General features: G+C 44.5%; 1 long non-coding RNA gene across 1 annotated transcript; it reads right to left on the minus strand.

The window, feature by feature from the left end:
• Nucleotides 1–1335: 1335 nt before the first annotated feature.
• Nucleotides 1336–20937, minus strand: LOC133477417 (uncharacterized). The gene is made up of 3 exons (XR_009788355.1): nucleotides 20812–20937; nucleotides 1969–2113; nucleotides 1336–1892 (listed from the first exon to the last, which is right to left on the minus strand). It is a non-coding gene; the product is annotated as an uncharacterized LOC133477417 (long non-coding RNA).
• Between the last annotated feature and the right edge of the window lie 5873 nt (nucleotides 20938–26810).

The following is a 26810-nucleotide window of genomic DNA, read 5'->3' on the forward strand; positions in this document are numbered from 1 at the left end:
TATGCTTTCACTTGTCTAAGCCAATGGCAGTATATTGCGGGAGAGGAAGGTCACGGGAGGAGAGCCAAACCATCTGAACCAGCTTGTATACAGGCGTAGGGGAGTGATGAATATCCGCCAGCCACTTGTTTCTTTCGGCTGAACGAGCTAGGACCGCCCTGACATCCTTCCAAATCGATTGGACTCGTCGTAGGTGCTCCCTCACCAAAGGAACCGCCACCATGTGCTCCTGTCCCTTGAACAGTGGAGGTTGTAAACCATAGCATGCCATGAAGGGAGAAATACCCGTGACGGAGCTGGTGAGGGAGTTGTGAGCGTATTCAACCCACGGGAGAAAGGTGCTCCAGGAGACAGGATTGCGTGCAGCTACGCAGTGAAGAGCGGATTCCAGATTTTCATTCGCCTGCTCCGTCTGGCCGTTGGATTGTGGGTGGTATCCTGAGGACAGACTGCACCCACCGCCTTACAGAACTCCTTCCAAACCTGGGAGGAGAACCGAGGACCTTGGTCTGAGACGATGTCAATGGGGATGCCGTGGAGTTTGAACACGTGAAGGACAAGAAGGTCAGCAGTTTCGAAAGCAGAGGGTAACCGTGGAAGGGGTCCACTTGGAGAAACGGTCAATGATAGTAAGAATGATGATAAACTAAGTCCAAGGCAATATGGGACCAAGGTTTGCTCGGGATGGGTAAGGGGGACAGCAGACCAGCTGGAGGCTGATGCAAAGTTTTACCTCGGGCACAGACGAAGCAGGCTAGGACGAACTCTCAGGTGTTTTTAACCAGGCTGGTCCACCAGAGGTATTGTGGGATTGGGTGGCACGGGTGAATCCGGAATGACAGGTATGTTTGGAGTTATGGGCCCACTGAAGTACTTCCGAGCATGCAGAATTGGGCATGAAGAGCCGGTAAGGAGGTCCAGTCTCCCATGTGGCAGCCCCAGTGAAGCAGGAGGAAGGAAGGATGGGTTCCGGTTCTACCGGGCTGGAGGGGGGTGAATAAAGTTGGGAGGGGGTTCAGTGTGAGGCGGGGTGACTGCAGGTGCTGTGTCCCCGGAAGGTGCTATTCTACGTGTACAAACCCCTTTCTTCGTAGCTCTTTCACGTAGACGATGGTCCAGTTTTATCGATAAGGCGATTATATCCTCGAGTGAGGTAGGCTTGTCCCTGGCTGCGAGCTCGTCCTTCAGCTGCTCAGATAGTCCTTTAAAAAATACCCTTTAATGCAGTGTCATCCTACCCATACTCACCCGCTAGAATCCTAAAATCTATAGAATAGGAAGCCACAGAGCTAGAGCACTGAATGGTTTCCCTACCCTTCACAGGGTGGTCAAAGACCTTCTTAACTCCTTGACTGACCTTCTTGATATAAGTGAACAGTTTAATAGAAACTGACCACAGGAACCTCTGTCCCCGGAGTAAGGTTCGGGAGGAGGAACGTGCGGTTGGTCCAGGTGTCTGTGGAGGCTGTGGGCTCGGGTGGAATACTCACGGAAGGGTTGCTGAGGTGGGGGTTGCCAGAGTCCATGTGGGAGGACAGGAGTGATACTTGTTGTGTGAGGGTGCTTAAAGAGTCCATGATTTTGCGGAGAGCTTTATCCTGTCTGCAAATGTGGGCCTCGGTGGGCGAGCGCTTCCCTCAACGCTTCCGGTGTGGCTGGGTCCATGAGGGCCAGAGTATTCTGTCAAGATACATAATCGCATGGTATTGGATTGGACCCAAAAGCATGCTGAGGCCGAGGGAGTAGATGAGAATGGTTTATTTTGAGGTAGCTCAGGGTTTGATAGTGGTTCGTAGGAACAAGGAACGGGCAGGATACGGGAGCGTGAGCAGGTGGAAGAGCTAGACGGCATGGTTGGAGCGGGCGGCAAAACAGGAGACATGGGAGAAACACTGGAAGCGGAGGAGAACACAAGAGGATGAGTACAAGTGCGGGAGCCAGGTAATCAACTTACACACAAGAAGTTACCTCAAGAGTCGGCCTGTGTACCACGAACGAGTGTGCATACTCTGGCGCTAGATCCCTGGGTCAGGCAGGCTTAAATGCAGGCAGTGATGAGTGCTGATTGGGAACAGGTGTACGGGCGAAGAGGTGGTGATTGCTGGGGAGAGTGCTAGAGAGAGGGGTAAGCAAGATGCAAAGCGACACCCAAGCTCCAAAAAAAAGAACTGCAGGGCACATATCATGACATCTCTGGTAAGACTTGAGAACCTGCTGTTGCTTTAGTTACTTGATAGCATTGCATGGCTGTAGGCTAAATGGTATCAATAACTCAACACTCCAAATGGTTGATCTACAAACCCAATTCCAATGAAGTTGGGACGTTGTGTTAAACATAAATAAAAACAGAATACAATGATTTGCAAATCATGTTCAACGGTGGCCGACTGGTTAGAGCGTCAGCCTCACAGTTCTGAGGTGCGGGGTTCAATCCCCGTCCCCGCCTGTGTGGAGTTTGCATGTTCTCCCCGTGCCTGCGTGGGTTTTCTCCGGGTACTCCGGTTTCCTCCCACATCCCAAAAACATGCATGAATTGGAGACTCTAAATTGCCCGTAGGCATGACTGTGAGTGCGAATGGTTGTTTGTTCCTATGTGCCCTGCGATTGGCTGGCAACCAGTTCAGGGTGTACCCCGCCTCCTGCCCGATGACAGTTGGGATAGGCTCCAGCACGCCCGCGACCCTAGTGAGGAGAAGCGGCTCAGAAAATGGATGGATGGATGTTCAACCTATATTTAATTGAATACACTACAAAGACAAGATATTTAATGTTCAAATTGATTAACTTTATTGATTTTAGCAATGTACAATTGCAAGGAATTTAGGGATTTCATCATCTACGGTCCACATACTCAAAAGGTTGAGAGAATTTGGAGAAATCACTGCATGTAAGCAGCATGGCCAAAAACCAACAATGAATGCCCGTAACCTTCGATCCCTCTGGCGGCACTGCATCATAAAACGACATCAATGTGTAAAGGATATCACCACATGGGCTCAGGAACACTTGTCAGATAACCAATGTCAGTAAATACAGTGCGGCGCTACATCCGTAAGTGCAACTTGAAACTCTACTATGCAAAGCAAAAGCCATTTATCAACAACACCGAGAAACGCCGCCGGACCAAGCTCATCTAAAACGGACTGATGCAAAGTGGAAAAGTGTTCTGTGGTCCGACGAGTCCACATTTCAAATTGTTTTTGGAAATTGCGGACGTTGTGTCCTCCGGGCCAAAGAGGAAAAGAACCATCCGGACTGTTATAGACGCAAAGTTCAAAAGCCAGCATCTGTGATGGTATGGGGCTGTGTTAGTGCCAATGGCATGGGTAACGTACACATCTGTGAAGGCACCATAGATGCTGAAAGGTAAAACATATTTTGTATTTAATCTCATCGAATGGTAATGGCCCTTGGGGTCCCTCAAGGGTCAGTTCTTGGACCCCTCTTATTCAGCCTGTATATGCTACCCTTGGGTCAAATTCTTCAGAACCTTAATGTTGACTATGCAAATGACAATGCAATTATATCTAGCAGTGTCTCCAGAGGACTAAAGTTCACTGGAAGTGTTGAGTCACTGTCTAAAACAGATAAATAACTGGATGAGCCAAAACTTTCTTCAATTAAACCACAACAAAACTGAGATAATTGTTTTGGCAGTAAAGAAAGGAGGATTGCTGTTAGTAAATACCTGGAGTCACTCTCTTTAAAAACAAAAGACCAAGTCCTAAACCTTGGTGTACTGATAGATTCTGACCATGATTTTTTACAGTCATATCAAATCAATTTGTAAAACAGCCTTCTCCCAGCTGAATAACATATCCAGAGTGAAGGCTTGCAAGTACTAAGCTGATCAGGAGAAGCTCATCGATGGTTTTATCTCAAGTAGCATTGATTACTGTAACGGTCTTCAGACTGGACTCTCCCAAAAGAGCATTAACCAGCTGCAGCTCATTCAGAATGTTGCAGCTTGGGCTCTGACCAGAACAAAGAAACCAGAACATATTTCTCCAATTCTAAAGTCTCTGCACTGGCTCCCAGTCAGCTTTAGAATAGATTTTAAAGTTCTGCTACTTGTCTATAAATCACTAAATTGTTTTGGTCCTGAATACATGAAAGAAATGCTAATAGAATATAAACCCTGCCTGGATCTGTGATCTACAGACTCAAATCAATTAGTGGCGCACAGAGTCCGAAGCAAACATGGTAAAGCAGCATTTAGTTGTTACGCAGCACACAAATGGAAAAGGTTGCCAACAGAAGTGACATCAGCACAAAGTGTTAATATTTTTAAGTCCAGGTTAAAAACTCTTCTTTTTTTCTGATCCTTTTTAGAGCTTTTCCACTTTTAAATGATCTTTCTTGCACTGCACGCTGTTTTTATTGTATTTTAATTTTTCTATTTGATTTAAATGTTTATAAGCTGTTTTTTATTTGTCTTTCTTTGTTTTTAAATGTTTTTAATCATGTAAAGCAAATTGAGTTACCTTGTGTATGAAATGCGCCATATAAATACATTTGCTTTGCTTTGCTTTTATTCTGTAGTGGTAGATCGTAGTAATAAACACTGGATAAAACTAAAGTAAGAGTACAGCATTTTCAAATGTAGACTTCAATAAAAATTTCATATTGCCCATGGGACTACATAATAAGACTGCACCATCACAAAGCGAGTTGCTACTAGAGGCTGTTGCTCTGATTAGAGCATTTCCATTCTTCTTTTGCTCTTTTTTTCCCCACTCATAACTGTAATCTCTTCCTGCGAAGGAAATTAGCTTAAAATGACCATGGGATTTCTACAGTACTGTATTACCATTTTCATTCATAGCTGCATCTTGTCTCAGTGACATCAGTGGTTTTCTGTAGATGTGCCCACAGTGCAAGTAATTGTGAGATTGTAATGGAAAAAGGGTAACTACAGCATGTGCGGTGCCCACCACTCGAGAGAAAGTGCAAACCTAACTTCTAAATGATTTACAGCATAGGTGTCAAACTCAAGGTCTGGGGGCCAGTTGCGGCCCGCCACATCATTTTATGTGGCCCGCAAAAGCAAATCATGCTCGACAACTTCTGTGATTTTTGCTAAAATCTATACCCAAAATCCAAATTGTCATAATAATAAACAGTAATGTTGAGATATTGCATTTTTCTGTTACGAAACCCTTCTTCGACAGTAACTTAAACAAACTATTATCCTTGTCTTCTGATTTCAAAACTAGTTATCCCTCAATTTCTTGTGTAATGGTAATATGTTTTGGCAATTAAACATTTATATGGTTTCAGTGTTTTAACGGCCCTCTGAGAGAAATCATAACTATAATGCGGCCCAAGACAAAAAAAAAAAGAGTTTTAACAGTATGGCCTCATTTAAACAATCTGGTTAAAATTCATTGCATATTTTTTTTCATAACATTAGTCAGAGTTATGATTAATAGCAAACCTGTGCCAGAGAATACTTCAGCTATATGTATCCGATTTCTAAATAAATATTGCTACACGGCATCCTTCACTACGTTGTATAAAAATACTAATAACATCCAGGTACTGGCTTTTACCTCAGTTTTAATGTCCCCAAAAAAAGCAGAAATAAAACATGACTTGGGCAAAATTATTTTAGGTTCGGACAAAGAATTCTCTTCGCAGAAAATACGTGATAAAGCATCTGGCTTACTATTTTTAGAACCAGGTCGGTAGGATACCATGAAATTCAATCTTGTGAAGAATAGAGCCCATCTGGCCTGCCTAGCATTTAATATTTTAGCAGACTTGAGATACTCAAGGTTCTTGTGATCCGTCCATACTAAAAACGGGGTCTGAGCCCCTTGTAGCCAGTGCCTCCACTCCCCCAAAGCCACCTTGACAGCCAGCAGTTCACGGTCACTTACGTCATAATTTCTCTCGGCTGGAGTCACTTTTTTAGAGAGATAAGCACAAGGATGTAACTTACCATCCTTGAGACATTTCTGAGAAAGCACTGCTCCTATTTCGGCACCAGACGCATCAACTTCCACAACAAACTGCTGCTTGGGATCTGGAAAAGTGAGGATGGGAGTGGAGGGTTCGATCCCCAGCCCCGCCTGTGTGGAGTTTGCATGTTCTCCCCGTGCCTGCGTGGGTTTTCTCCGGGCACTCTGGTTTCCTCCCACATCCCAAAAACGAGCGTGGTAGGTTAATTGACAACTCTAAATTGCCCGTAGGTGTGAATGTGAGTGCAAATGGTTGTTTGTTTGTATGTGCCCTGCGATTGGCTGGCAACCAGTTCAGGGTGTCCGATGATAGCTGGGATAGGCTCCAGCACGCCCGCGACCATAGTGAGGAGAAGCGGCTCAGATAATGGATGGATGGATTTACATATGGAACGTAGTCAGGACTGCTTTTGTCATTACTATTTGTGCCTAATATGACATTCAAGTCCAAAACAAAATTATACAAAGTTATTTGTCTTGCCATATACAAAGTGTTATCAAATCTGTATGAACAGCCGATGACGCAACACGACTTTACAATTATTATATTCACAAAATCGACAACCAATGCATAAATACTTCCATTATAATTTTTACACTGAGGCATATATCACAATATATACCATTATTGTGAAGGGATTCAATTTAAACCATGATATTAATTTTAGGTCATATCACCTAGCCCTTAGAGCCAGTGGTGAAAAAGGAATGTACAATACTATATTCATTCATCAGTCATTCATCCTCCGTACCGCTTATCCTCACTAGGGCCTATCCCAGCTGATTCCGGGCGAGAGGCGGGATACACGCTGAACTGGTCGCCAGGCAATCGCAGGGCACATAAACAAAAAAACATTCACATTCACACCTACGGGAAATTTTGAGTCTTCAATTAACCTACCACGCATGTTTTGGGTCTGTAGGAGCCTGTACCTGGAGAAAAAACAACACAGGCACAGGGAGAACATGCAAACTCCACACAGGCGAGGCTGGATTTGAACCCAGGTCCTCAGAACTACGATCTAGATGTGCTAACCAGTGAGTCAACGTACCATATACTATAAAGTGACAGTATATAGTCACATTTTATATATTGTCACATTTTATATATTGTCGAATTGTGGAATCCCCTCACCTCCAAAATGACAACTTTTTAGGAAAAAACAAAAGAAATACTGTATATACTGCATAGTCGATGTAGACAAATGAATGTATGGGCTGCTGTGGCTCAGTAGGTAAAGCAGGTTGCCCAGTGACCGTTCAAATCCCGGCGACAACTGTCTGCATGTCGAAGTGTCCTTGGGCAAGACACTGAACCCTAATTTGCTCCCAGTGGGCCTGGCAGCAGTCACCCATTGGTGTATGAATGTGTGTGAGAGTGGGTGAATATGAGGCTTTGTAAAGTGCTTTGGGCACTGTGATGGTCTAGATCAGGGGTCAGGAACCTTTTTGGCCAAGAGAGCCATGAAAGCTACATATTTTAAAATGTATTTCCGTGAGAGCCATACAATATTTTTTTAACGCATAATACAACTAATGTGTGCATCTTTTAAGCAATACCAACAATTTCAGACTATAATAATGTACTCTTTAACATCGCTATACTGAAGCTAACCAATAATAAATAAAATGTTTTTTAATGTTAATGCAACTTCTGGTGTTGCATGGTGTTGCTGATAGCTTTTTAGTTTGGTTGATACGTGGTGAGGTTAAGCTTCATGCAGGCGTTGAGGCTTCCATCCGTTAAACGTGATCGTAGGTCGGTCTTGTTTTTTTAAATGTGAGAACGACTGCTCACATGCATACGTGGAGCCAAATATGGTCAATACGGCAATACACACACGCTGAAGTGTGTGGTATGTGACAGGAAGCGAGTTCCAAGTTTTGACAATCAGCTGGTCTGCCGGTTGAAGTTTTTTCATTTCTGTCCACTTGTGCTTGCTCGCCAGCTCGGCTTGCTCTTGTGCAAGTATTTCCAAATCTTCATTTAGTGACTTGAACTTGTTCACCCACGTCTAAAGCCTTCAGGTCAGCAAATTCTAACTCAAAATCTCCAATGAGACACCAGGGATGTAACTCAGGTCGGCTTTCTCCACAGCACACTCATCAGGATGAGTGATGAACTTAAAAAGACAAGTGCGCTCACTATATTCTCCAAAGCGTGCTTTGAATGACTGCAGAAGATTAGATGTGAAGCCAACTAGTTGCTGGAGATCAAAATGTTGAGTGTGGTTACTTGCTGTGCACGCATCTTTAAATTACTTCAGTATTTCAAAATGTAGCAGATGACCTGTTTCAACATTCGCAAAAAAGAATTCCAGCTTGTTTTCAAATCCAAACACTGTTTGTTGAAGGGATAATATTGTATTTCCAGTGCCTTGCATTTTCACATTGAGCTGGTTCGGATGTTCAGTCATGTCCACGAGATAATAAAACTTCAGGAGCCATTCAGTGTTAGCTCAGGATGCTTGACATTTTTCATTTAAAAAAAAGTCCGTATTTCGCTCAGGCAAGCTGCAAAACGGCTGACCACCTTCCCTCTTGACAACCAACGCACATTGGTGTGCAAAAGCAGACCGGGATAATTATTCCCAACTTCATCCAGCAGTGTTTTAAACTGGCGTTCATTGTAAGCTCGGGCAACGATAAAGTTGACCACCCGAATGACCAGAGCCATCACCTCATTAAGCTGCTCGCCACACAGTTGAGCACAAAGTACCTCCTGATGCAGAATGCAATGAAAACTTAGGATGGGTCTATTTTCATGTTCACGAAGAAGTGCTACAAATCCCTTGTTTTTCTTCCCATACGCGGCGCACCATCAGTACACACTGAAATAAGTTTATCCATCGGGAAATTTTTTTTTCTTTAGCGAACTCTATGAAATCCCCCTCTTGTTGTCCCTTTCATTGGCAAAACAGCAAGACTTTCCTCACGCAGTGTGTCACCGGCAACAAACCTTGCAATCACACTGAACTGGGATAAATGGCTTACGTCTGTCGACTCATCCAAAGCGAGGGAAAAGTATGCCGTTGCATTTATGTCTTTCAATTGTATTTCCTCCACTTGATATTACTGAGAATTTTAGCAGCATGATATAGGCGTAGAGTTCGGCACTGGTTTATTGTAAGAGTCTCTGTTGTGACCTCACGGTTTAGGACTTCATTGTCAGGAAAATTGTGTAAAAAAAAAATCAAAACACACTTTTGCTTTGATCAGAAATAGAATCAAAATACCGTATTTTCACGACCATAAGGTGCACTTAAAAGTCTTAAATTTTCTCCAAAATGGACGGGGCGCCTTATAATGTGGCGCGCCGTATGTGTGCGCCGAGTTCCATAATCTGTAAATGTTGTGTGACTTTAATGAGCGCTCCGCCTGACATCTGGGAGGATTTCCTGCCGACACGCTGCTTATATAGAGGAAGGTGGACGTGACTGAGGACAGCATGCGGACGTAAAGGGGGAAGCATGCGGACGTAAAGGGGGAAGGGTGCGTGTGACAGAGGAAGCTAAAGACACGCCCCAGTAGGTATATAGTTCCGGTATGTGCATCGGTTTGGCTAAGGACCCCCGTAAATGGCACCTACGAAGAGACACGCTTACAAAGCACAGTTTAAACTGCAAGCTATGAGTTACGTGGAGGAACATGGAAATCAAGCAGCCGCGAGAGAATTCAAGATCAACGAATCCATGGTTCGCAAGTGGAGGAAGCAGGAAAACGAGCTTCGCCAGATCAAGAAGACGAAGCTGAGTTTCCGCGTAAACAATGCGAGGTGGCCCGAGTTGGAAGACCAACTCAAGCAATGGATTAATGAGCAAAGAACAGCGTCTCTACAATCACCATTAGAGTGAGTGCAATAACTCAGAGCTTGCCATCATTCCGGGAGGCTTGACGAAGGAACTCCAACCGCTGGACATCCGTGTAAACAGGGCGTTCAAAGTGAAGTTGTGAGCGGCGTGGGAGCCATGGATGACAGAGGGCAAACACAGCTTTACTAAGACTAGGAGGCAGCGCCGGGCGAGTTACGCCACAATTTGTGAATGGATTGTGGTTTCTTGGGCTAACGTGTCTGCTTGCAGTGTTGTTCGAGCTTTCGTAAAAGCCGGCATCATTTCTGAGGAGCCGCACGGCAACGAGACTGACTCTGACAATGACGAGAGGGAACTTGACGTGTTTGATGGAGAACTTGCCCAGGTGTTCATTTCGGATACAGAAGATGAGGACTTTGATGGATTTGTGGATGAGGATTGATAAAAAAATAATGTGAGTACATTGTTAAATACTTCAGTAAAGTACGTTCGTTGTAACTTGTTGCACGTTCCAGCATTCCTTGTTTCCACGTCACCGACTCATAGTAATCCTAGACCCTGTTCTGATTATTGACCTTTTTGCCTCATGTTTTTCGGATACTGTTGCCTTTGCGGATAGCCTGCCTGTGTACCGACCTCTGCCCGTTTATTAAACCTCTCTTTTTGAAACTGTCCACTTGAATTGGAGTCGTGCATTTTGGGTCCTGTCCTTTGTGCCATTCATGACATACAGCACTATATATTGACAGCTATTTAAAAAGAAAAGCCATTATTAGACATCGGATGCACAAGCTGCTCCGAGCCATTGGTGGCTCTCGTCATAATAAGGAATACATAGACCGTGTCTCATAAACAAATATTTACATAATGTCATCTTAATCAGTAACAATTCCTCTACACACTAAATTAACAATAGTTTCAAATGCTATGTTGAGAAAATTATCTTCATAGAAAACGTATTTAAAAATGAACTTGATCTTAAAGTCTTCATGGCCAAAGAGACTTCATGGACAATCAATACTCCGAGGTAAAAAACAAAACAAAACAAAAAAAAACATCAATTCTAACATTCAAACATATAGAGTAAAAAAAGTATCAACATATGGGCCAACAGCAGGTATTTTGTATGATTGTAGTCTCACCGGCGGCACGGTGGCCGACTGGTTAGAGCGTCAGCCTCACAGTTCTGAGGAGCGGGGTTCAATACCCGGTCCCGCCTGTGTGGAGTTTGCATGTTCTCCCCGTGCCTGCGTGGGTTTCTCCGGGCACTCCGGTTTCCACCCACATCCCAAAAACATGCATTAATTGGGGACTCTAAATTGCCCGTAGGTGTGAATGTGAGAGCGAATGTTGTTTGTTTGTATGTGCCGTGCGATTGACTGGCAACCAGTTCAGGGTGTACCCCGCCTCCTGCCCGATGATAGCTGGGATAGGCTCCAGCACGCCCGCGACCCTAGTGAGGAGAAGCGGCTCAGAAAATGGATGGATGGATGGATATATATCACCGTTTCAAATCACATACGATGTCGTGGAACAAGCAGCAAGTTGAATATGCCGAGATGAGCCAAGACCTTGTGCCACAAAATGAGCTAACCCTTGCTACCACATGATTTGCCATCATGATGGTACGATCGGGCGAACGGTGGGTAGCACATCTGCCTCACAGTTCTGGGGACCGGGGTTGAAATCCCGGCCTCGCCTGTGTGGAGTTTGCATGTTCTCCCCATGCCTGCGTGGCTTTTCTCCAGGCACTCCGGTTTCCTCCCACATCCCCAAAACATGCATGGTAGGTTGATTGAAGACTCTGAATTGGCCTTAGGTGTGACTGTGTGCACGAATGGTTGTTGGTTTATATGTGCCTGTCGCCTGTCGCCCGAAGATAGCTGGGATAGGCTCCAGCACGCCTGCGACTCTAGTGAGGATAAAGTGGTACCGAAAATGGAAAATGTTTGGATTTTTGCAATGTTTTCCTCTAAAATGTCAGCGGAATTGTTATTTATTTTTTGTGTTAAGAAATGTCAGCTAAGATTGATCTGCGAGCCAGATGCCATCATCAAAGAGCCACATCTGGCTCGCGAGCCATGCGTTCCCGACCCCTGGTCTAGATAAAGCACTATATAAGTGCAGTCCATTTACCATTTACTATACTATACTTAGTGACATGCGGTGAGGTTCATGATTGGTGAGGCACGAACTACAGTAACGTGACGTCTGGAGCTCGATGAAGCTCAACTCAACACTGCCAGAGCCTCACTGCCCCGTGGCGGTCTTTCTTTTCCACTGCATGTGAATAGTAAAAAAAAAACCTTATCTTCTTCTTCTTTTCCTTTCGGCTTGTCCCGTTAGGGGTCGCCACAGCGCGTCATCCTTTTCCATGAGAGCCTATCTCCTGCATCCTCCTCTCGAACACCAACTGCCATCATGTCTTCCCTCACGACATCCATCAACCTTCTCTTTGGTCTTCCTCTAGCTCTCTTGCCTGGCAGCTCCATCCTCATCATCCTTCTACCAATATACTCACTCTCTCTCCTCTGGACGTGTCCAAACCATTGAAGTCTGCTCTCTCTAACTTTGTCTCCAAAACATCGAACCTTGGCTGTCCCTCTGATGAGCTCATTTCTAATTTTATCCAACCTGGTCACTCCGAGAGCGAACCTCAACATCTTAATTTCCGCCACCTCCAGCTCTGCTTCCTGTTTTCTCTTCAGTGCCACTGTCTCTAATCCATACATCATGGCTGGCCTCACCACTGTTTTATAAACTTTGCCCTTCATCCTACCAGAGACTCTTCTGTCACATAACACACCTGACACCTTCCTCCACCCGTTCCAACCTGCTTGGACCCGTTTCTTCACTTCCTGACCACACTCACCATTGCTCTGGACGGTTGACCCCAAGTATTTAAAGTCCTCTACCCTTGCCATCTCTTCTCCCTGTAGCCTCATTCTTCCCCCACCACCCCTCTCATTCATGCACATATATTCTGCTTTACTTCGGCTAATCTTCATTCCTCTGCTTTCCAGTGCATGCCTCCATCTTTCTAACTGTTCCTCCAGCTGCTCCCTGCTTTCACTGCAGATCACAATGTCATCTGCAAACATCATGGTCCACGGGGATTCCAGTCTAACCTCATCTGTCAGCCTATCCATCACCACTGCAAAAAGGAAGGGGCTCAGGGCTGATCCCTGATGCAGTCCCACGTCCACCTTAAATTCTTCTGTCACACCGACAGCACACCTCACCGCTGTTCTGCTGCCCTCGTACATGTCCTGTATTATTCTAACATACTTCTCTGCCACTCCAGACTTCCGCATGCAGTACCACAGTTCCTCTCTGGGTACTCTGTCATAGGCTTTCTCTAGATCTACAAAGACACAATGTAGCTCCTTCTGACCTTCTCTGTACATTTCCATCAACATCCTCAAGGCAAATAATGCATCTGTGGTACTCTTTCTAGGCATGAAACCATACTGTTGCTCGCAAATACTCACTTCTGTCCTGAGTCTAGCCTCCACTACTCTTTCCCATAACTTCATTGTGTGGCTCATCAACTTTGTTCCTCTATAGTTGCCACAGCTCTGCACATCACCTTTGTTCTTAAAAATGGGCACCAGTACACTTTTCCTCCATTCCTCAGGCATCTTCTCACGCACTAGAATTCTATTGAACAAGCTGGTCAAAAACTCCACAACCACCTCTCCTAGATGCTTCCATACCTCCACAGGAATGTCATCAGGACCAACTGCCTTTCCATTTTTCATTCTCTTTAATGCCTTTCTAACTTCCCCCTTACTAATCATTGCCACTTCCTGGTCCACCACACTTGCCTCTTCTACTCTCCCTTCTCTATCATTTTCCTCATTCATCAACTCCTCGAAGTATTCTTTCCATCTACCTAGCACACTGCTGGCACCAGTCAACATATTTCCATCTCTATCCTTAATCACCCTAACCTGCTGCACATCCTTCCCATCTCTATCCCTCTGTCTGGCCAGCCTGTATAGATCCTTTTCTCCTTCTTTAGTGTCCAACCTGCCATACATGTCATCATATGCCTCTTGTTTTGCCTTTGCCACCTCTACCTTTGCCCTGTGTCGCATCTCAATGTATTCCTTTCGCCTCTCCTCGGTCCTCTCAGTGTCCCACTTCTTCTTAGCTAACCGTTTTCCTTGTATGATTTCCTGTACTGTGAGGTTCCACCACCAAGTCTCCTTCTCTCCTTTCCTGTCAGAAGATACACCAAGTACTCTCCTGCCTGCTTCTCTGATCACCTTGGCTGCAGTGGTCCAGTCTTCTGGAAGCTCCTCCCGTCCACCGAGCGCCTGTATCACCTCTTCCCGAAAAACTGCACAACACTCGTCCTGTCTCAGCTTCCACCACATGGTTCTCTTCTCTGCCTTTGTCTTCCTAATTTTCCTCCCCACCACCAGAGTCATCTTACACACCACCATCCTATGCTGTCTAGCCACACTCTCCCCTACCACTACCTTACAGTTGGTAACCTCCTTCAGATTACATCGTCTGCACAAGATGTAATCGACCTGTGTGCTTCTACCTCCGCTCTTGTAGGTCACCCTATGTTCGTGCCTCTTCTGGAAAAAAGTGTTCACTACAGCCATTTGCATCCTTGTTGCAAAGTCTACCACCATCTGTGCCTCCAAGTTCCTTTCCTGGATACCGTACTTACCCATCACTTCTTCATCACCCTTATTACCTTCACCAACATGTCCATTACAATCTGCACCAATTACGACTCTCTCTCTGTCTGGGATGCTCAGAACTACATCATCTAGCTCCTTCCAGAATTTCTCTTTCACCTCTAGGTCCCATTCTACCTGTGGGGCATAGCCACTAATCACATTACACATAACACCCTCAATTTCAAATTTCAGCCTCATCACTCGATCTGATACTCTTTTCACCTCCATTCTTAGCCAACTCTTCTTTTAAAATAACCCCGACTCCATTTCTCTTCCCATCTACACCATGGTAAAATAATTTAAACCCTGCCCCTAAACTTCTAGCCTTACTGCCTTTCCACCTGGTCTCCTGGACACACAATATATCAACCTTTCTCCTAATCATCATGTCAACCAACTCCCGAGATTTTCCTGTCATAGTCCCAACATTCAAAGTCCCCACATTCAGTTCTAGGCTCTTTGTTTTCCTCTTCTCTTTCTGCCGAAGAACCCGCTTTCCACCTCTTCTTCTTCTTCTTCTTTGACTTCGACTTCGACCCACAGTAGCTGAATTTCCAACAGCGCCCTGCAGGTTGACGGCGCCGGTGGCGGACGTTGTTAACCCGGGCCACGACCGATCCGGTATGGAATTCTTTGGATGAACGCTCATATTTGTTTGGCAAGGTTTTAAGCCGGATGCCCTTCCTGACGCAACCCTCTGATAACATTAAATTTTTCCATTTTAGTTCTATGGTCCGTGCGTGAAATTGCTTTTCATTTGAATCCAATAATTTAAACGATTTCATCATTAAAATAGCTGAATTTTCTTTATTTCCTGTTCAAATGTATAGGAAGCGCAGCTACGAGTCACGTTGAGTCATCACTCCCATGATGCTTCAAGAGACCACGCACACATCCGTTCAGGCAGGCTGTGATTGGTCCGTGACTTCACACAAGAGACATTGGTGTTTCCTTATTAGAACCCCAATTCCAATGAAGTTGGGACGTTGTGTTTAACATAAATAAAAACAGAATACAATGATTTGCAAGTCATGTTCGACCTATATTTGATTGAATACACTACAAAGACAAGATATTCAATGTTCAAACTGATAAACTTAGAATTTTATGGCTGCAACACGTTCCATAAAAGCTGGGATAGGGTCATGTTTACAACTGTGTTACATCACCTTTTCTTTTAACAACATTCAATAAACGTTTGGGATCTGAGGACACTAATTGTTGAAGCGTTGCAGGTGGAATTATTTCCCATTCTTGCTCGATGTACAGCTTCAGCTGTTCAACAGTCCGGGGTCTAACACAGCCCCATACCATCACAGATGCTGGCTTTTGAACTTTGCATCCATAACAGTCCAATGGTTCTTTTCCTCTTTGGCCCGGAGGACACGACGTCCAAATTTTCCCAAAACAATTTGAAATGTGGACTCGTCGGACCACAGAACACTTTTCCATCAGTCCATTGAAGATGAGGTCGGGCCCAGAGAAGCCGGCGCCGTTTCTGGGTGTTGTTGATAAATGACTTTTGCTTTGCATAGTAGAGTTTCAAGTTGCACTTATGGATGTAGCGCCAAACAGTATTTACTGACATTGGTTTTCTGAAGTGTTCCTGAGCCCATGTGGTGATATCCTTTTCACATTGATGTCGGTTTTTGATGCAGTGCCGCCTGAGGGATCGAAGGTCACGGGCATTCAATGTTGGTTTTCGGCCTTGCCGCTTACATGCAGTGATTTCTCCAGATTCTGTGAACCTTATGAAGATATTATGGACCGGAGATGATGAAATCCCTAAATTCTTTTCAATTGTACGTTGAGGAACATCGTCCTTAAACTGTTCGACTATTTTCTCACGCACTTGTTCACAAAGAGGTGAACCTCGCCCCATCTTTGCTTGTGAATGACTGAGCAATTCAGGGAAGCTCCTTTTATAACCAATCATGGCACCCACCTGTTCCCAATTAGCCTGTTCACCTGTGGGATGTTCCAAACAGGTATTTGATAAGCATTCCTCAACTTTCTCAGTCTTTTTTGTTACCTGTCCCAGCTTTTTTGGAACATGTTGCAGCCATAAAATTCTAAGTTAATGATTATTTGCTAAAAACAATAAAGTTTATCAGATTGAACATTAAATATATTGTCTTTGTTCCATATTCAATTAAATATAGGTTGAACATGATTTGCAAATCATTGTATTCTGTTTTTATTTAGGTTTAACACAACGTCCCAACTTCATTGGAATTGGGGTTTACCTCTCCAATAATATACGTTTTATCAAACATGTACTGCACTTACTGACGTTTAACAGACTGTCTAATATATTTAATGAACGTGTGTGACATTTAGTGACGGACAGTCACATGACGTAGTCAGTGCCTCACCAATCAAGAACCTCACCGCATGTCACTGGGATGGATGGATATTTACAATGAATGGTGTGAGTTTGTGCTAAGTGAGTGATTAAGAGGCATGGCTCTTGCAGGCCAGGCTCACCCGGTGGGACAACCACAGGGAGAGAGGACCGCCATACCCAGTCCTGTAGTACCAGTATGTTAGTATGTTGCTCTTTTTTTAAAACTTGAAAACAATTGCACCACTTCCAGTGCAAACTAACGATACCTTTACTTTGGCAGCAGGTTCACTAATGAACGTCACATATGCACAAATCTTGTAAATTATACTCCTCAAACAACAACATACAAATGCATACAAAATGAATTTTTTTTTTCTAGAGCTCTCAATGCCATGAGCCACATTAGGCAGCAATTGCAGTTTCTGTAATCTGTAGTTTTTACAGGAGCAGGTGATTGGCATACTGCCCAACCCCAGCACCAAATATTCTGAGGTGATTTCCCATCCAAGTACTATCCAGGACGAAGCCTGCTTAGCTTCTGAGATCAGACAAGATCAGGCATTCTCAGGGTAGTTCCCAGGGAAGAATAAATGTTTAAGGCACTTAAATTCCATCCATCCATTTTCTACCGCTTATCCGGGGTCAGGTTGCGGGGGCAGAAGCTTTAGCAGGGACGCCCAGACTTCCATCTCCCCAGCCACTTCATCCAGCTCTTCCGGGGGGATCCCGAGGCGTTCCCAGGCCAGCCGAAGGACGTAGTCTCTCCAGCGTGTCCTGCAGACGTTGCACCGATCCGCCTGTCGGTCTCCCGTTCCATTTTTCCCTCACTCATGAACAAGACCCCAAGATACTTGAACTCCTCCACTTGGGGCAGGATCTCATCCCCGACCTGGAGAGGGCAAGCCACCCTTTTCCGACTGTGGACCATGGTCTCAGATTTGGAGGTGCTGATTCTCATCCCAGCCGCTTCACACACGTCTGCGAACTGCTCCAGTGAGAGTTTGAGGTCACGGCTTGATGAAGCCAACAGAACCACATCATCAGCAAAAAGCAGAGATGCAATACTGAGGCCACCAAACCGGACCCCCTCTACGCCTCGGCTGCGCCTAGAAATTCTGTCCATAAAAGTTATGAACAGAATCGGTGACAAAGAGCAGCCTTGGCGGAGTCCAACCCCCACTGGAAACGAGTCCAACTTACTGCCGGATATGCGGACCAAACTCTGACCCCATACTCCCGTGCCAAGATCGGTAGCGCCTAACTGAGGGAAGGAGCTGGAAGAGCTGGTGACCGGGATGTGGAGGGTCAGAGAGGATTTTGCACACTCTTGTCTTAGTTCTGGCAGCGTGCAAGTCCTCAAGGGTTGGTAGGGGGGTACCGACAACCCTTTCAGCAGTTTTGATTGTCCGTTGCAGTCGGAGTTTGTCCACAAATATCGAATGTGCCGACACTTTGCTCCCACTGGGTTTTTTTGTAGCAGCACCAAACCAGACTGTGATGGAAGAACACAGGACTGATTCGATGACCGCTGTGTAGAACTGCCTCAGCAGCTCCCGTGGCAGGCTGTGCTTTCTCAGAAGCCGCAGGAAATACATCTTCTGCTGGGCCTTTTTGAGGACGGAGTTGATGTTGGTTGCCCACTTCAGGTCCTGAGAGACTGTAATTTCCAGAAACTTGAAGGTCTCGACGGTTGACACAAGGCAGCTGGACAGCGTGAGGGGCAGCTGTGGCAAAGGATGCCTCCTGAAGTCCACGATCAGCTCTACAGTCTTGAGCGTGTTAAGCTCCAGGTTGTGTCGGCCGCACCACAGCTCCAGCTGCTCCACTTCCTGTCGATATGCAGACTCGTCACCGTCCTTGATGAGCCCGATGACAGTGGTGTCATCTGCAAACTTGAGGAGTTTGACAGCCGGGTGCGCTGAGGTGCAGTCGTTCGTGTGGAGAGAGAAGAGCAGCGGAGAGAGGACACAACCTTGGGGCGCCCCAGTGCTGATGCTGCGTGTGGATGAGGTGGTCTCTCCCAGCCTCACCTGCTGTGTCCTGCCCGTCAGGAAGCTGTAAATCCACTGGCAGATGGCACGCTGAGCTGGAGAAGCTTGGATGAAAGGAGTTCAGGGATGATGGTGTTGAACGCTGCACTGAAGTCTACGAACTGGATCCTCGCGTAGGTCCCTGCACTGTCGTGGTGTTCAAGGATGAAGTGCAGTCCCATGTTGACTGCATCATCCGCAGACCTGTTCGCTCGGTAGGCAAACTGCAGGGGGTCCAGCAGGGGACCTCTGACACTCTTGAGGTGGTCCAGCACGAGACGTTCAAAGGACTTCATGACCACAGATGTCAAAGCGACAGGCCTGTAGTCATTTAGACCCGAGATTGCAGGTTTCTTGGGGACTGGAATGATGGTGGAGCGTTTGAAACAGGATGGTACTTCACACAGTTCCAGAGATCTATTGAAGATCTGAGTGAAGACTGGCGCGAGCTGGTCCGCGCAGACTTTGAGGCAGGACGGGGACACATGGTTTGGGCCTGCCGCTTTGTTAATCTTTTGTTGTTTGAAGATGCGTCTCACGTCCTGTTCATGGATGGTTAACCCAGAAGACAGGTGTGATTGTGGTCGGGGGTGTGGCCGGGTGTAACCGCTGTATTAACTTTATTTGCTGCACGGAGATTGTCACGATGCTTCTTTGTGTCTGTGTTGCAGTCTAAATGCCTGGTCCCACCCCCTCGCACACACACACACACACACAGAAACACGCACACATGAAGGGATATACAGGAGAAAGAAAACCCAAGACAAAAACAACAACACATAAGACATTGGAAAGCGTTAGGAACGTCAAAAAGCATGAGCATCCGGGTTGTCATAAGAAATGGTTATTTCGTATTCTCTCTGTGCAGTAGATCGTGGCTGTTGACATCCCAATTGGATTGGAGTCTCCCATCCATCATTTCCTAGAGACGTGTTAACATGACAGTGTGTTCTTAGCTCATCCATCACAACATGAGACCCGATAATATACTAGTGACACAGCCATCTAATTAAACAGACCTCATTGGTGGTTTGTAATAAGGGGATTAAAGAGTATTGAATGGTGATCTGTATGTAAATTTGACGCTAAGATTTCCCAGCTCACAAAAAGCACACCCTGAGCCTTTCAACAGTCAATCACACGGTGATCATGAGGGTAGACCAAAGGGCAAGCCGGCATTAGCTCTATGAGGGAAGCACTTTACAACCTTGAGGCTATTTTAGCTCATCAGAGGCCTTTTCAGAAAAACAAACCCTACACCATAAAAAAAATGCCCAATTAATGAAAAGGGACAGTACATGGAAATGGGGTGCATACCGCATTTGGTACCCTGATGACATGTACCTGAGAGAAAACAGTCTTGAACCTTAGCAAGGGAACAAAGATGTATATTGCAGTGAGGTAGAAGGTAAGCATAACAATAATGATAATAACAAAAACAAAATAAATGTGTCTGCTAGTCTGTGCTACAAAGTTGCTTTTGTGTGAGTCCAATAATATGATCATTTGTATTGATATTGAGCCTCGCCTCACACAGACTGCAGTATGCCACTCACAGTGCATTGACTGCATGCAGTTGGCAACATGCCAGTTGTTGTGCCGCACTTCAGGGGGCAGTCATGAATCCAGCTGATGCTCGATGCTGCTCTTTTTCTATGCAATATCTAGCACCAATAAGCAGAGGTGGGAAGTAAAGAAGTAATTGTACCTCTTTACTGTCCTTAAGTAGCTTTTTCAGGTATCTGTACCTGAGTATTTATTTTCCGCCGACATTTTACTTTACTTTTACTCCTTACTTATTAAACACAAGTATCTGTACATTCTACTCCTTACATTTAAAAAATTTGCTTGTTACCTTTAAACCTAAAGTTAACGACAACGTGACGTGAAAAGCGGAAACGCCGAAAAAAATGCAAGTCAGCGGATCAAGCACGTCAACATCGTAGATATGACACTCACCTTTGAGTCGCGTGCCTACGCCGTCGCTAACCCAGTGGGAGCAAAGTGTATGCACATTCGATATTTGTGGACGGACGACAGGGTCGGAAACCAAAATAACAAGGATGCCTGCACGCTGTCCTGCGTACAGTTGCACGCATGTCGCACAATCGCAACAGGGGAACTCTGAACTGGGAATAACCTTTTAAAGGTAAGAATATTTATTGGCTCTTCCAATTGTGCCTGCAATGAATGAACTACATTGGCTTTTTAGAAAGCTAGCTTGTTGAAGGCTGGCTCGCTGTCAGAAAAATATGTCACGTTTGAGCATTAAAATAATATTTCCGATACATTTATTTGCCCACTGCCAAAACATTAATTCATTTTCCACACTGCTTATCCTCACTAGGGTCGTAGGTGTGCTGGAGCCTATCCCAGCTATCTTCGGGCGAGAGGCGTGGTACACCATGAACTGGTCGCCAGCCAATCGCAGGGCACAGACAACCATTCGCACTCACATTCATACCTACGGGCAATTTAGAGTCCTCAATTAACCTACAGTGCATGTTTTGGGGATGTGGGAGGAAACCGGAGTACCCGGAGAAAACCCATGCAGGCACGGGGAGAACATGCAAACGCCACACAGGCGAGGCCGGATTTGAATCCCGGATCTCAGAACTGTGAGGCAGATGTGCTAACCAGTCATCCACCATGCCGCCACTGCCAAAGCAAAACCGTAAAAAAACAAAACTGAAATTAGCCATAATTTTTTAAATTTTCAACTTGTTTCGGGTAACCCCCCCCCACCACCCAGCCCCCCATTAAACAGTGGGCAAATAGTGTTTGAAACAAATTAGCTTCTTTTTTTTTTAACTACAGTATTTATGTTGTGCTGTATAACTTTATTTCAATAGTACAAATAAATGCTCGTCTTTTCATTTAAGCCTGTTTTTACTTTTGTTTGTTATGTCCATTCCTACCCCCAGAGAAAACATGGCAATCATCTGGAGAGATAAAAAAATAAAATCTCACTCTGGGAGTACTCGCCGTGTCGTCACCATATGGTCACATAGTGTCGCAGTTGGCAGAAAGCCTATGGAGGTCAAAATTACCAGGGTTTTCACTCTTATTTCCGTTAATTAATAAGTGGTAGTGTCAAGTTGCGTTATGGGATGTACATACAGATTGTCAACGAAGGATTCATAGAACTTTTACGCCATCCCAAAGACACATGAAGCTCACTGAAAGCTTACATGCAGCCACATAACAGTGACACAAGTGGAATCATACTGACCGACCATGTTTGCTTTCGGCACTTTATAGAGTAATGGTAAGACAGTTAACTTTATAATAACTTGTTTTACAAATAATATTACTGTATTAGATATCATATTGTTTCTATATTGTTTCATACACAAGGTAACTCAATGTGCTTTACATGATTAAAAGTATTTAAAAACAAAGGGGAAAAAACCGCTGATAAACATTTAAAACAAAGAGGGAAAAATAAAAGTACAATTAAAACAGCGTACAGTGCAAGAAATATTTAAAATTGGAAATGCTCTAAAAATCATGGGGAAGAAAGAAAAGTTTTTCACCTAGACTTAAAAACATTCACACTTGGGGCTGACGTCACTTCTGTTGGCAACTTATTCCATAAGTACGTTGTAGTAGTAGTAGTAGTCCATAAGATTACAGATTCACTATAGTAAAAACTAAATATGTACATTTTGGTCAATTGTGGCGTCTATTTTCAGTTACTAAAACTGATTTTACTCATCTTAAAAATATTTTTGTAGGTTATCTGTCAACACTATATATTATCTACTGTACATGGAAAACAGTCAAACACAGGCAGCTACCAGCCTCCTGATGAAAAAAAAAAACCTCTGACTTCTCACTGCTATCAATCATTGATAAGAACCCAAATATGAGCTTTGACATAAACTTAATACTGATGTTCAGTTTTCCAATAGGTGAAAAAAATGTAAAACAATCATGATGACACTAGTTTACTTGATGAGGGTTTAGTTTGAGTACATGCGTACATACATATTTCCTGTTGAGTGCTGCAGTCTCTTAATCTCTCTGTCAAATGATGGAGTAGGAATTGTCTTTCTGGCAGTGTGAGATCTACAGTTCTTTATGGCTTTTGGTCACGCTCGTAATGTCGTTGATATTGCGGAAATCCCTTTCTCTCTCTTCATCTCCGTTGAAAAAAATAATAAGCAATCGCTTCGCAGGAAATGGTAACAATTCGATAGCAGCATGAGGTCAGTCTGCATTCAAGTAAAATCAAAATGTCTGCATACCAGCAAATCAAATAACCCAACATGGATTCCATAAAAGGCACTCGTGGTTCTATGCTCATAAACCGTCCAATGACGGATACATCTTTTGGATACCCTAAGTTAAAGACATATATTGTTCATGCAAAAGGTAAACATCATCCCTAATCACATGGTGGTGGATAGGAAGGCTCAGGTGAGGTCAACGTGATGAATTGTGTCCAAAGACTGCCCTCCTGTGGTGGAACATGGAAGAACCCTTCCCTAGATGTGACAAATAATTTATTGTAGCCTTTAAACAAAAGGGGGGAAATAATGTTATTTCAATTCTAGGTATTATGTCTTATGTTAAAATGGGAGTCAGGAGACTATTAATCTGGAGTGAGTGTGATAAAATGGAGAAAGAAGCAAAAATGGACAGCTTTAGCATGATAGTAATGGTGCAATAAGAAAGACATGCAGGGATTGTAGAAGACAGTTAAAATCAAATAAAACATGAATCATTTAGTAAATATGGGGTTATTTTATGGCCATACATGACACAAACATAGAACTGCACTAATGCATGTGAAGACTGAAAAAGCATCAAACCAAAAGCATCAGTACCATCTCATCCTCCTGTTACTTTGCAAGCAGTGCTGCCGTCAGCCCAAGGAAGCTTTTTGATCGAGGTGTGTTGGGAATTTCTCCCGAGAGAAATAATAATAGAAGCCTCTTCACTTTTCTGGAAAGGTCAAATATCATTCAGTTCCTGTCTAGCTGAAGGCTGAAGAAGCGGCAGCACCTAAATCGGCCATGGGCTCGCTGGAATCAGTCTGTAGCTTCTTTCTCTGCTGCCAGCGCTCCTTTCTCAGCTACACACACTTGAGAGATGAGAGAATTGTACATTTCTTTCATCTGCGACATGAACCGAGTATCAGATCTTCTATTCTTGCTCATCTGTATCTCCCTGTTGCAAGTATACACACACATTGCAGGCATACTGTACACGTATAAAGCATGCACACGGCCGCACATGCACAAAGTGAACATCAGGCCTAAGGTGTTCTTTTTCTCCAGTTTAGTGGCCTACGAAGAGTTTACCTTGAGGTCATTCACTGAAAACTGATCATTGTGGACTCAACCCACTTCCACTGACCCTGTCACTTGTGTAGTAATTGCTGGCATTTAACAGAAATGAAGACATTACGTCTTATGAAAAAACTGGCATATATATATATATGCCACCGTATGTATATAAAACTCCAACACCAAATCTGGAAACCAATTCTTGCATCCTCAAATGAGATGTGGAAGAAACTGTGCACTTATAATGAGTTGTTGAGGGGTTTCCATGAATGTTATGCTGAGTAACTTAAAATACTTTTGTCAATGTGGTGGTTCTAGTCAATAAAATCCGATTGAATCCTTCCTAAATATGTAAGCTGATATTATTATTGAGGATCAAAACATGTTATTCATTGTAAAATATAACATCCAAATTACTTTACAATGGAAACATTAGCAGTGTCCTCATTTCAACTTAATGTGTTATGTGCTTATGGATCAGAAACTTTAAGGACTTTAAGAATGAAAAAAAGGAAGATAAACCTAGAAAAACAAAACTGGACTGAAGTCTACATTAACCATGCATCCGTACATTTTCCATAACGTTTATCCTCAGGGTCATGGGTGTGCTGGAGCCTATCCCAGCTGACTTCGAGTGAGTGGCGGGGTACACCCTGAACTGGTTGCCAGCCAATCGCAGGGCACATACAGTGGGTAGGGAAAGTACTCTTTGTTATATTGCAGCCATTTGCTAAAATAATTTAAGGTTTTTTTTCCTCAATGTACACACAGCACCCCATATTGACAGAAAAAAAATTAATTGTTGAAATTTTTGCAGATTTATTAAAAAAGAAAAACTGAAATTCAACACACCCATAGGTATTCAGTCCCTTTTCTCAGTATTTAGTAGAAGCACCCTTTTGAGCTATTACGCCATGAGTCTTTTTGGGAATGATGCAACAAGTTTTTCACACCTGGATTTGGGTATCCTCTGCCATTCCTCCTTGCAGATACTCTCCAGTTCTGTCAGGTTGGATGGTGAACGTTGGTGGACAGCCATTTTCAGGTCTCTCCAGAGATGCTCAATTGGGTTTAAGTCAGGGCTCTGGCTGTGCCATTCCAAAACAGTCACGGAGTTGTTCTGAAGCCACTCCGTTATTTTAGCTGTATGCTTAGGGTCACTGTCTTGTTGGAAGGTGACCCTTCGGCCCAGTTCGAGGTCCTGAGCACTCTGGAGAAGGTTTTCGTCAAAGATATCCCTGTACTTGGCCCCATTCATCTTTGCTTAGGGTGCAGGTAGAGAGAGGCTTCAGCAAAGAGACGTGGAATGTGGGATGAATTTTCAGAGATGTGGAAGCTTCGATTGGACGGAAGTGGGATTGATGATCTTCGTAATGGGGAAGGGACCAATGAAACGCGGAGTGAGTTTCTGGGACTCTGTCTGAAGCGGGAGGTCATGAGAAGAAAGCCAGACAGATTCGCCCACCTTGTATTCGGGCGTCGGGGAGCGATGATGGTCCGCAAGCTGTTTATTGCGTGCCGCAGGCCGGGTCAACGCCGCACGGACGTCTTTCCACACTGCCTGGATTCTCCGGAGATGATCCTTGACAGCGGGCCTGCCACTGCCTGCTCCTGTTTGTTGAATAATGGGGGTTGGTAACCATAGCAAGCCATGAATGGGGCAATACCGGTAGCGGAACTGGGGCCTCATGTACAAGACTTTCTTGGTTTTCCTACTAAAACATGGCTTACGCTCAAATCCAGAAAACATCGTACGCACAAAAATATTCAGATGTATGAAACTCTCTCCCTGTCCACGCCCACATTTTAATATGCAAATCACATTTAAATGAACCCTGCACCTGCGATCCCAATCGCCTCACGATCGGAGGAAATAGGAAATGAGCATGGCAGGGAGGAAAAGGAAATTTACTGACTGTGAAGTGGAGACGCTGCTAAATGAAGTGGAGGCACGGAAAATAATCCTGTTCGGCACACTGTTGTCTGGCGTGAACAACAAGAGAAAAAGGAGCGAATTGGACAGCATGTGCGATTGTCAATGCTGTCGGGTCGGAACAGCGCACATACGCTGGAATAAAAAAAGAAATGGTTTGATATAAAGGTGGATGTGAAGCGGAAGATAGCTGCCCACCGCTAAAGTGTGGCCAAAACTGCCGGAGGAACCGGGGCAGAGGGCCTCACCCCGTTCGAGGAAAGAGTTGTTGCAATTATGGTTGACACTGCTATCTCAGGGCTGTTGGGAGCACATGTGGCTGACTCTGATTATCCCCTAGGTAGATACCATGTATTTTCATAACTCACAACAAATGTGTTCATACAGTAACCTATACTCATCCCAATGAGATAAAGGTTCCTGTGTAAATGTATGTATGGTATTTAGTTTGTAATAAATCTTTTGAATTCAAATAGAAGCATGCCAGCATATCAAAGAGGATATCAAAGATTGCGACATGTTTAAAACTCAATTTATTATTTTCATACATAGGAGAGGACAAGCATTCGCTGCGTTTTACATGTTTGGGGCATTCCTCTCCCATCCCTGTCGTCTCTGGTGTCACAGGCATGGAGGATACGTCCACAGTCACTGGCGTATCCGGCCCAATTACGTCCCAGGAATCGGCTGCGTGTTCCCGCCCGACCGGCCGTGTCCTCACCCGTGCTGTG

The sequence above is a fragment of the Phyllopteryx taeniolatus genome, chromosome 4 (genome assembly GCF_024500385.1).
Source record: "Phyllopteryx taeniolatus isolate TA_2022b chromosome 4, UOR_Ptae_1.2, whole genome shotgun sequence".
Lineage (NCBI taxonomy): Eukaryota > Metazoa > Chordata > Actinopteri > Syngnathiformes > Syngnathidae > Phyllopteryx > Phyllopteryx taeniolatus.